The sequence below is a fragment of the Bactrocera oleae genome, chromosome 3 (genome assembly GCF_042242935.1).
Source record: "Bactrocera oleae isolate idBacOlea1 chromosome 3, idBacOlea1, whole genome shotgun sequence".
NCBI lineage: Eukaryota > Metazoa > Arthropoda > Insecta > Diptera > Tephritidae > Bactrocera > Bactrocera oleae.
The window spans coordinates 73,161,488-73,172,892 of record NC_091537.1 but is presented as its reverse complement, the minus strand read 5'-3'; positions in this window follow the sequence as shown (position 1 = coordinate 73,172,892).

The following is an 11,405-nucleotide window of genomic DNA, read 5'->3' as shown; positions in this document are numbered from 1 at the left end:
ATACAGTATAAGTCTCCACTTATTCTACTTAAGAAATAAATTTTTCATTATTTCTACTTTAAAACTCATTCTCGTTTCGAAGCCTCAATTCAGAGTGTGACTGTCAGAGACTCCAACAAGATCATCTCTCTACTTTACATATCTGGTTTTGATAGCTGCAATACAAATAAACTAGTTACTGTAGTATGGGTGTATAGTTAAAGTGACCAAATAAAACTAGACACAATGTTAAAGTTCTTCAGAAGAAGGTAGTTTGCGTACAATTATCCTATTTAAACAATTAAAGCTATAAAATATTTATCCTTATTAAAAAAATACAATTTTTTTGACGAAATTTTATTTTATTATAAAAAATTAATATTGATTAATGTGGACGGCGATATAACGATCGTCAGTATGATTTCCAGCTACATATTTACAACCTTTGATTTGTCAGTTCTTTGCTTATAATAAATAAAGTATCTTAAAGCTCTGCCATATATTTAAAAAATATACTAGTGAAAATCACGTTGACTGTACAGAGTAGACCAAAAATAAGAAAATATATTTAAATATGTCTCTTTATATTCATTCTATTTGATTATCCTAAAATCTGCTAATCGAAAACTGTTGTCGATACAATGTAATTCTAAGAATTTACAATAAATAAGTTTTTATGAAAATGTCTATACTATGAAATAATCTTGCCTGTTTCAATGGTATTTATAATAAACTTCTGTAAAAATATTTAAAAAATAAAAAGAAATTTCCTTATATCGTGTTTAATAAAATTATAAGAAAAGTGATATTTTTTAGACATGTGGTTTTCAAGAATAAATAAAACAAATATATCTTAATGTTATGGCAAAGATTTAACTTTATTATAAAGATAAGGGTTTGCCATTATGTTTTAAAAGTTATTGCGAGCCGATAGGCCCAATTTTTGACCACCACAGCAATAACGCGATACATATTCTCTTCCAAGGCCGCAATCGTCACGTGCTTATCTGCCTAGGCAAGCGATTTCACACAACTACACAAAAAATAGTCCAGCCGTGTTAAATTGCACGATCTTGGTAGCCACGCGACAGGCCCACGACATGAGACAATCCGCTCACCAAAAGTCTGTCAGTCATTCGGCTGCAGGGGTTTGATTTTATAAGAATCCTACGCAAATCTTCCAAAAAGTGGATGGACACAGCTCCAATCTACTCTTCTTCACAGCAGCAATAGCTTCTTCCGTGTGTACTGTATGGCGTCTATGAGGATGCGCATTATCCACTAGAGTAAGCATGGAGATCCATGATTGCTCGAACACCGACAAACCATTATTTTGACAATAAATTTGAACGATTTTCAAACTTTGTTCCGGAGAAAGACTGTTCAAGTAACATCAGCTAAAAGACCAACTCCGAAAGAGGTATTACCTCATTGAATTCCATACGTCTAAACACGTCTCGTTATATATGAGCGTTTACCTTTCCTGCTTTCAACAGCTCGTAAACAAGTTTTCCTAGTACTGCTTTTTTAGAGGTTGTGTTCAGGTTCTGCTTGCACCTAAACTAAGTTTTAGTTTGAAGAAGAAATAATTCAATCTAATTTCTCTTTCTTCGTGAGAAGGACCTTTTATTACTTTTTTTTACATGGTTCAGTTGTTTTGACAACGATTTGACAAGTTTTGAAGGAACCACGCTCGAAACTATTACTTCGTGTTATTCTAAAATGGCTGTCTTAACCGCTGAGAACTTATCCATAATATTAAAAGTGTTCTTCCAGAAAGTTAATTATAAGTATATTCCAGATATACTGTCTTTCCCGGGTGAGTTAGAGTATAGAAATCTTATTTATGAGTAGTCTGTTCAGGCATACCGACATATTTGTACCGAACATTCAATTAAATTTTCTTCCGAAACTTCCTTTTAGACTCTGTTAATTATGTACTAGTTAGGATGGACCAAAGGGGTATAGGAATGACCAAAGGCATTGCTGATAAGTGAACATATTTGGTGGACAGTCCGACAGTCATGTAAGTACTGTTTCGGTTGCTTAGGAGCTAAACATTAAAAACCCGTTTGGAACCATTTAAATAAGGCTGTATACAAAAAAGAATTAATGGATGCCACAGGAGGAAATAATACCACAGAACGTATATATCCGTAATAATTGAACCCAAATCGATAAAATTTACCACTGAGTTTACATACACATATATGAAATGCAAAAATCACTGAAACATTCACCCATTCTCATAGAAGTGTGATTGTAAAAGTAAATTTATTGATTATTTTGGAATTTGCGGCTATTTTGTTAATTTTCCATTATATTCACATTGTTGTAAGATATTGTGGAATTCGTTGATCACAATTTTATTTTGTGGTGTTTTCATTTAATTTTTACACACTCATACACAAACAAATAAATATATGTTTCCATATACGCACACATATATACACCTTTATGTGTTCTGGTAATTTTAAGCTGATGCTATTTTAAATTTCTATTATTTGGCGGTGAATATATAGAAACTTATGTATTTTCATACTATAATATACATGGTGACATAGCTTTTATTAGTGAACAAACTATTGTTAATATGTATTTTCAACTATTGAATGCCTGAATACAAATCTCACGCCACCAGGGGTACTTATATTTCAATTTAATGAATACAATAAAATTTCTGAAAATTTAATGCATAATACAACAATCTGGCATCAACAAATTTTGAGATTTTACAATTTTGCGGTTGCATTGTAATGCAGATTTCCCAATTAATGTGAGCATTAAATAGGTGTGGATTAAATTTTTCGAATTCATTGCAAATATTAGAAAATATGTACATAAAACATCTGAAAAAGGAAATTAATTTAGATATACTAGCAACAACAAGTCGAAGCAAAGAAATTAATTTGCTGTAATTTGTAGCGTAATCAATATTAAACTCACAAATTGGCAAACTTAAAAACTAAAGGGCTAAAACTCAAATAGGTTTTTAAAGAAATATACCATGTGATCAAATTGGACCCGGACGGACAATAAATTACGTTTTCACGTATTTTAAAACAAATATTTGCTATCGCCAATAAAATCACTGCCTTCAGCGACTTTTGGTTTTTTCGGTTTTAGCCCATTTTTGAAGCGCCATTCGTTAGAATATAGGATAGTTTCGACGTCATATTCATAAACACACCTCCCGTCATCAGTACTGATGCGTTGGATTAATGAAATGTTCTCAGCTAAAAATTCAAGACTTTTGGTAAGAGTTTATTACTGGCACGGCTCAGAATAACACAAAAAAATATGTTGACTTATCCATAAGAGATACTCAGATCCTTTTATATCTGATGCCAATACGACGATCTTCCAGCACTATTTCTTTAACTTTTTCGGTGTTATCGTTATTAATTGAAGTGGATCGACGATTCGCTTCAGCAAGTTTTCCATAATTTCACGATCTTCAAACTTTCAAGCAGACTCATTATTTAATGTTATTCCATAGTAAAAATTCCAGAAAAGCCGTTCGCGTCGTAAAGATTTATGAAGATCAAACTTTACACGTACATTAAAAAAGGGTGTACCAACCTAGGATATTTTTATACTCTTAAAACATATTGCTACAGAGTGTAATATTTTTGTTCACCCAACGGTTGTTTGTATCATTTCAAACTAGTCGAGTTAGATATACACATAAATGATCAGTATGAAGAGACGAGTTGAAATCGTGATGACTGTCTGTGCGTCCATCCGTCTGTGCAAGATGCAAGCGTTTCTCAAAATTGAGATATGCTAATGAAGCTTGGTACACATGTTTCTTGGTACCGTAAGATGGTTTGTTATAGTAATTTGGCGTAATCGGACCACTGTCACGCCATAACAAAGCTCCATAATAAGATACAAGACAGTTATTTGGTACAACAAATCGCATTAAGAAGGGACATTTTCAGTTTAAAAAAATTGTTAAAAGTGGGCGTGGTCCCGCCCTATAATAAGTTTAATATGCATATCTACTAAACCGCAAAATCCATAATAGCCAAATTCACTCAAAATAAACCTTTTAAATATAGTGTGAAAATTGCTGAAATCGGGTGATAATCCCGCCCACTCACCATTTAACTATTTTGATAAAAACTACTAAAATACTACTGCGATAACTCATTAAACATACAAGTCAGAGTCGTTAAAGCCAATACAAAATTTGTATAATGTCACCCTAAAGCTCCTTAAGGAATTATGTACCTCTAAAACTCAAAGCTAACCGTAGAGAGAAGTTGTGGCAAAAATTGATCTAATTACATTTTACGGCAAATAGAGGAGTCCAATATCGGTGGTTTCGACAAATGAACAGCTTATTGGGAAGAAAAATACGCGCGCAGAACTCCAGAGCGATATTCCAAAAACTGAGGGACTCGTTCGCGTATATACAGACAGACGGACAGACAGGCAGAAATGGCTAAATCAACTCAACCCGCCACGCTGATCATTTATATAAATATATTTTATAGGCTCTTCGACTTTTCCTTCTGGGTGTTACAAACTTAGTATACCCTGTTCAGGGTATAACAAGAAACAACTTTGGTTGCACCGAAGCTAAAATACCCTTTACAAATATAGAAAAGTTTCATACAAGGATCTATGCGAAACTTCGTGAAGATATCACTTAAAATAAAAAAAAAGTTCCATACAAGAACATGATTTTGAACGCTCAGTTTGTATGGCAGCTATCTGCAATTGGGGTCCGATATCGGCAGTTCGGACAAATGAGCAGCTTCTTAGTGAGAAAAAGACAAATACAAATTTTAGATCGATAGCTCAGAAACTTAGGGACTAGTTCGCGTACAAACAGACGGACGGACAGACAAACAGATAGACGGACATGGCTAAACAACTCAGTTAATCATGCTGATCATTTATATATATATTTTATAGGGTCTACGACGTTTTCTACTGGGGGTTACAAACTTCGTGGCAAAATTAATACACCCTGTTCAGGGTACACTAGACAACTATGAACCGAGCCGTCATCGGACATATAAGCTTTTAGTTTAAAATTTCTTTATATATTGAAAGTGGTTATTTAAATCCTAACCAAAAGTAATTATTTATACCCTGAACCAGGTATATTAAGTTTGCCCCAAAGTTTGTAATACCTAAAAGGAAACGTCGAAGACCTTATAAATATATACATAAATGATCAGCATGATGAGCTGAGTTGATTTAGCCATCTCCGTATGTCTGTCCGTCTGACCATCTGTGTGTCGATATATACGTGAACTAGTCCTTTAGTTTTTCAGCTATCGATCTGAAATTTTGCACCTGACCTTTTCTCATTAAAAATCTGCTAAATTGTCAGAACGGCAGATTTCGAACCATTATAGCATATAGTTGCCATACAAGCTGAACAATCGAAATCAAGTGCTTGCAGGTAAATTTTTTTCTTTGACTTAATATCTTAACGAAATTTGGCATGAGTCATTTCCTAATGCAACAATGTAATCTCCGAAGAAATGGTATAGATCGGATAACTATAGCATATAGCTGCCATATTAACTTAACGATCAGACTAAAGCGCTTGCATGGCAAACTTTTTTATTTGGCGAGGTATCTTCTTATTTAATTAAATTAGATCGGAATCAAGTTCTTGTAAGAACCATTTGTATTTGTGAATGGTATTATAGCTGCGGTATAACCGAAGTTAACGTTAAAAGTTTTTTATTTTTTTTTTTAAACTAGGCAAGTTTAAAGTTGTAGTTGAGACCATGTAAGCAAACGTAGATAATTAGTGAAAAGAATGCCGCAAAGTTTCGTATCGTAGTCCTATATAAATTCAGGTGCGCTGCTGTTAAAATGTTTGACCATTTCAGCTTATGTCAAACACTGATACTATATTATACTTTTATCTGGACCGCAGTAGATTTCGCCCTAGAGGTCACTTTGTAAAATTATCTCTTTTACTTGCTCCTATATTAACAAATTACGGGTAAAGATAGGAGCATTTGTATTTCTGAAGCTTTTAACTACGCTGCCTGGTCATAGAGAGACAATTCAAAACAGCTTTACACACAGTACAGTCCTTTCCTTTCTTCAAGCCAGAAATTCGAAAACCGTTAGCACGCATTATAACTTGACAAAAGTCTATAATCTCTTATTGACTGACTATAGATCGAACGTATGTGAGATATCTGAGAAAGTAGGCATCTCACAAAACGGCGCGGGTTATACACTGCATGAAATATTGAGCATGATAGGTAAACCGCCGTTTTGGTAGGATTTGCGTTTGGTCATTCCGAAATAATCAAAAATCTGATCAGCATGCTAGCACACTTGAGTGGGCCAAAAGGGTGCTGAGTACCGTCGTCAGGTGATGATGGATCCATCTTCAGTCTCGAGTGCCTGTTCAAGAAGGCTGGGGTCGATAAGGCCTCCCCCGGACCTGCTGAGGAGGCCTCTGGCAGAGCCGCAGTTTTAATAGGCTTGGTTGCCAATTTAAGGCCCACCGTCTGGGGGAGCTCGGACATTAACGCAAGAGGTGAGTCACTTTTTGATTTTATTTGTGGTTTAAACCCTTCTATTTGCAATAGGGGAACTGCCCCACCTTTGTGACAGCTAGCAGGGCGGAAGTGTTTGACGTTACGCTAGCATCTAGAAAAATTGCTCTCTTGATCTCGGTATGCAGAGTTCAAGACGACCATTCCCTCTCCGATCATAAATATATTGGTTTCAGCTTGGACGCCTGGCACCGGAACTTAAAACCTGACAGGGATTCAATCCTATCTGCCTACGCAATTGATAAGCTCGTCGAGGCTTTCAGCTCTGTTAGTAGAACTACTCTTGAAAGCTCCTGTCCTCTGAGAACTCAGAAAAGTAAAGGGAAACCCCGTTTGTGTACTTCGGAGCTAACGGATATTAGATCTTCGAGCAGAAGACAAAGCCCGTAAAAGTGGGTCTAGTGACGACATTGTATAAGTCGGGAGTGGCCATTTACAAGTCCGAGTTGAAGAAAGTCAAAAGAGCCTCGTGTATAGCCTTCTGCGGCAGTGTAGAAAGTTGTCATTAGTCCTAAAAGTTAGGACCATTCTTGTAAAAAAATCCTAATTCGGCATCTGAGAAATGCAGATAGTGGTTGAACAACGAATAGCGAGGAGTCTTTGAAGCTACTATTGGGTGCTCATTTTTCGCTGCATCACTCTGCTGAAGAAGTGCCACTGGGGGAGCTGGCTCGGCGGGCTTTTTCACGGATGGGTCGAAGGTAAGTTTGAAGGTTGGAGGGCAGGTTTTCTGTAAGGAGCTCTCCGTCAGTCTTAGCTCCAGGCTACTAGACCACTGTAGTGTTTTTTAGGCGGAAATGGCAGTAGAAGTACTGCTACGTAGTGCAGCCTCATTTAGAGAAGTGAGCATTCACTTCCACAGGAGGACGGCAATACTAGCTCTAAGCAGAAGCGCTCGCAACTGCAAAGCCGATGAGCTAGTCAGGGGGGCACCCTTGCCTCGTTCACGTAAGAATGGGATCGAGTTGGATCTTCAATAACGTCTTGCGTTCTAGCTCTGGATCAATAGACCTCACGTGCACTCAGTAGACGATGGTCGACGACCAACGTCTGGTCGACCGCGAAATCCTTCTGGCCGTGAGTGGATCGCAGAAGATCGGGATAACTTCTCTGGCACTCATGCCCAGTATAACAAACTGAAAAGAAACTATGTAGAAAAAAATTCGCAATTTTTCCAAAATTAACGGTAGTCTTTAAGCCTACAATATTTATTGGACCACTCTCGCACACATTCGATTGATTAGTTTCCACATTCATCGTAATTACAATTAATTTGTGTAAACTATTCATTTATTTAAATCGTATTCGCCAGCATTAATAAATCTCAAAATTGCTTCAATTTAAAATATATTTCAATCAATACCCATCTCGTTCACGTATATATGCATGTAGGTATAAGTGCACAATGTATTCGCTGTACATGTTTGCATATACGATGCCCTCGCCCACCTTCGCGTTCAACCGTTATTCGCGCCTGTTTTATTTGTCTGTAAATATGTACAACATGAATTATCATTATTAATCACTGCCTGACAGCAGGATAAAAACATAAGATAGCAAAAATTAAAAAAGCTTACACCTACACACACACGCATACATATGTATGTACATTATACTGTTGAAAACATAAAGAAGGGCGAAAATACATGCCAGTAAAAGTAATCAATGCATATTTTTACCGGACCGCCTCGCTGGAACACCTTGCAGTGCTTAAACATTGTTTATTGTTTTTGTTGTATAAGGTATATATTTTGCCAAATCCCCAGTAGGAAATATTGAGCAAAAAAATAAAAGGTTCTGAGATATTCGAGACTGGTTATTAAAAATGATGGAATTGTCTGAAGCTTCAAATTCTGAGGTAGGTAACCGATCTTAAGGAACACATTGTTATATGTTCTCACATTGAATGTTATTTGTATAAAATTTGTGTATTTCAAAATATACAAAGTCTGAAAATTTTTAGTTCATTTTGGCCACTACCTCAAGAGTTTTTGTTGTTAACCGTTTAAGTGATTCTTTTATCACAGTTAGAAAATGTTGAAATTGAGATTGTTTCAAAATGATACACATATTATTATTAAATTGACTGTTAAAACAAAAAAAAAAAACAAATAAAGACACTAAGTAAGTAGGGCAAGCTCACCTAATGAAATCAAGTAAGCGCATAGCGCACTGTAAATCGAGTCGAGTAATCAATGCTAAGGTAAAGTCTTGATTTCCATTATCCAATCAGTACTCTTAAGGCACAAAAATATTGGCTGTTAGGGTTCTGTTAGTTTTCGTAAGCGATTTTCGATGGAGAGTCACAACACAAATCCACTGAGTTTCATACGAGCAAGTGAAAAGAAGATTACTCGCTCCAGAGTGTGATTGAACAGAGTAACTGCTGCTAATACTAATTTAACGACATTTAATCAGAGTAAAAAAGAGCAGAATCTATGCTATAAGTTAGCTAGAAACAAGGGAAAACTATCCTAAACTGGTAATGTGCGGATACCTCACTAAAGTGGTGTACCAGAATTCTGCAACGTTGCCGATTTTCGTTTTACAAATTTTGACTAACTAGTATTGTGAAGAATGTTTGATATTCAATAAAAGGTACTTGTTTATTGATTTTAATAATTGGAGAATTTAATGAAAGATATTTTTTATATTACTGCAATATCTTTTAGTGGTTAGATATCGACGGGACAGACAAATGAATAGCTTTTTGAAGAAAGGACGAGTTCAAATTTCGAATCGATACCACAAGAGTTCATGAAGGTGTTCGCGTACATGTAAACACTCAAACAGACATGTCTAAGCCAACTCAGAATTGTCATTTATATAAAGGGTCTACCAACAAGAACGCCGTTATTTTAAAATAAAATAAAACGCCAAACTTCATCAAAATGGGTTGTGTTTTTTTATTATGCAAATATTGTTATGCCAATTTTGATTTGAACAAAATGTGAATCAAATAGCTAGCCACGGCTCCGTTTGCATATATCCACCCATTTACGCCAATTTTCCGGATCCCCAGAGAAAATGATCAAGAGGCGTTAAATGCCGTGATCTTGGCGGCCATTTGACTGGGCCATTCTTCGAAATTAACAATTCGCCAAACTTTGCACGCAATGTGTTCATCTGAGATATGACGCACCATCTTGTTGGAAATAGAGATCGTCCGCGTCAATTTAATCAATTTCCGGGAAATGAAAGTCGATCAGCATCGCATTTCGGAAGAAATATGGCCCGATGGTACCGCCATACTGCAACCCGCACCAAACGGTAAATTTTTAAAGATGCAATTACGTTTCCTGAACCACACGAGGATTTGACTCATCCCAATAGCGACCATTTTGGTAGTTGACGAAGACATTAAGCCAGAAATGGGCCTAATCTGGGAAGACGATTTCACGATGAACGTCAATTGAATAATTTCTAAGCGTTGTACCAAAGTGAAGAGCGATATAATGAAATGGCGAACCTTACTAAAAACACACCGTCAAAATTTGACACAAATCCGCAAACAAACGTGTCCACCACGAGCTGTCAAAATCACGTAAATCCTTTTTGGTGGACGCTGTATATACTTTGTAGGGTATCTGACGCTTCCGCGGTGCTACAAACATCGTGATAAACTAAATTTACTCTAATGGAAAAGAATATATTTGCATGTACAGAGAATATTTTATAACAAGAGTTCATATTTCGACAAATTTTGTGATTCGAAAAAAATGGAGAGATTCTGATAAGTTGAATGCGGGGCACTCGAGCTGTCCGCGAGGACTTATTTTATAGCTAACTTAAAAGTTTGACTTTATTGATGTTGTTCTAGCGGTTAGGCAGTCCCTAAGGGGGTAAAAAAAATATACGTGTCGAAAACCGTCATCTAATGGGCGATCTAAAGGACGAGCTGTTTCGAAGGTCTTAGTCCTAAGTGAAACACCTGCAGAGAGTCGTTTTGAAAATCAATGTAAAAACTTGATTAGTGTTATCCCGATGACTCATTACTTGCAGGACATTTCTACTATTCACATTATCAAATACACGAGAAGGACAACTCTTTTCAGCCAATAAATTCCAATGCAGTGCTTGGACGGCTTTACTATCAACCACTTGTGTTTTATATTTTTGAAAGCCTACATACCTACACACATATTGTATGCACATAACAAAATATTTTTTTGCCGTACAAATATTTTGTTTATTTTTGGCCTGCTGTTTTGATTTTTGCACCTGCGGCTCTTGAGCCGGCCAGCAATGCCAACAGTGGCCAACAACGCTTCGATGCGTCACTGCCGCTTAACGCCCAACAACGCCAGAGTGGGTAAAAGCGTCCAAATTACAATGGTAAACATTTTCATTTTGTTGGCATTTTTGTTATTATTTGCTCAATGACTGGCTAGTAGCGGAGGGGGGGAGGTTTGGTTTCCTCGCCTGTTGCCGGTCCAACGGTCAGCCTTCGGGCCATTACTGCCGTCGACTGCAAACATGTATAAATAAACTTGCACAAAGAACCCTACCTACCCCTCTATATTTTAGTGTGCTATGTCGGTTGAGTGTGTGAAAATGCGCAAATGCTGCATTAAGCAAATATATATACAACACGTTTGCCGCTGCTGGTGTTCCCGCTGTTGTTAATAATTGTTTAGGCCCTTGACGCTCTTGATAATTTGAAGGCCTCACCACAGCGCAGCTGGAGCTCGAGCTACATATAACTATATGAGTGTATGTGTGTTATGTAAAACTATGAATTAATTCGAAGGCACGAGATTTGTTGTTGGTGTGAATGAGGTTTTTGGAGGTCCTTTGGGCAAAGAGTTATGGCCTTTTCAATTTGTATTTGATGTTTTGTTTTATCGAAGCGCGTCCACACATATACACACACGTTTATAA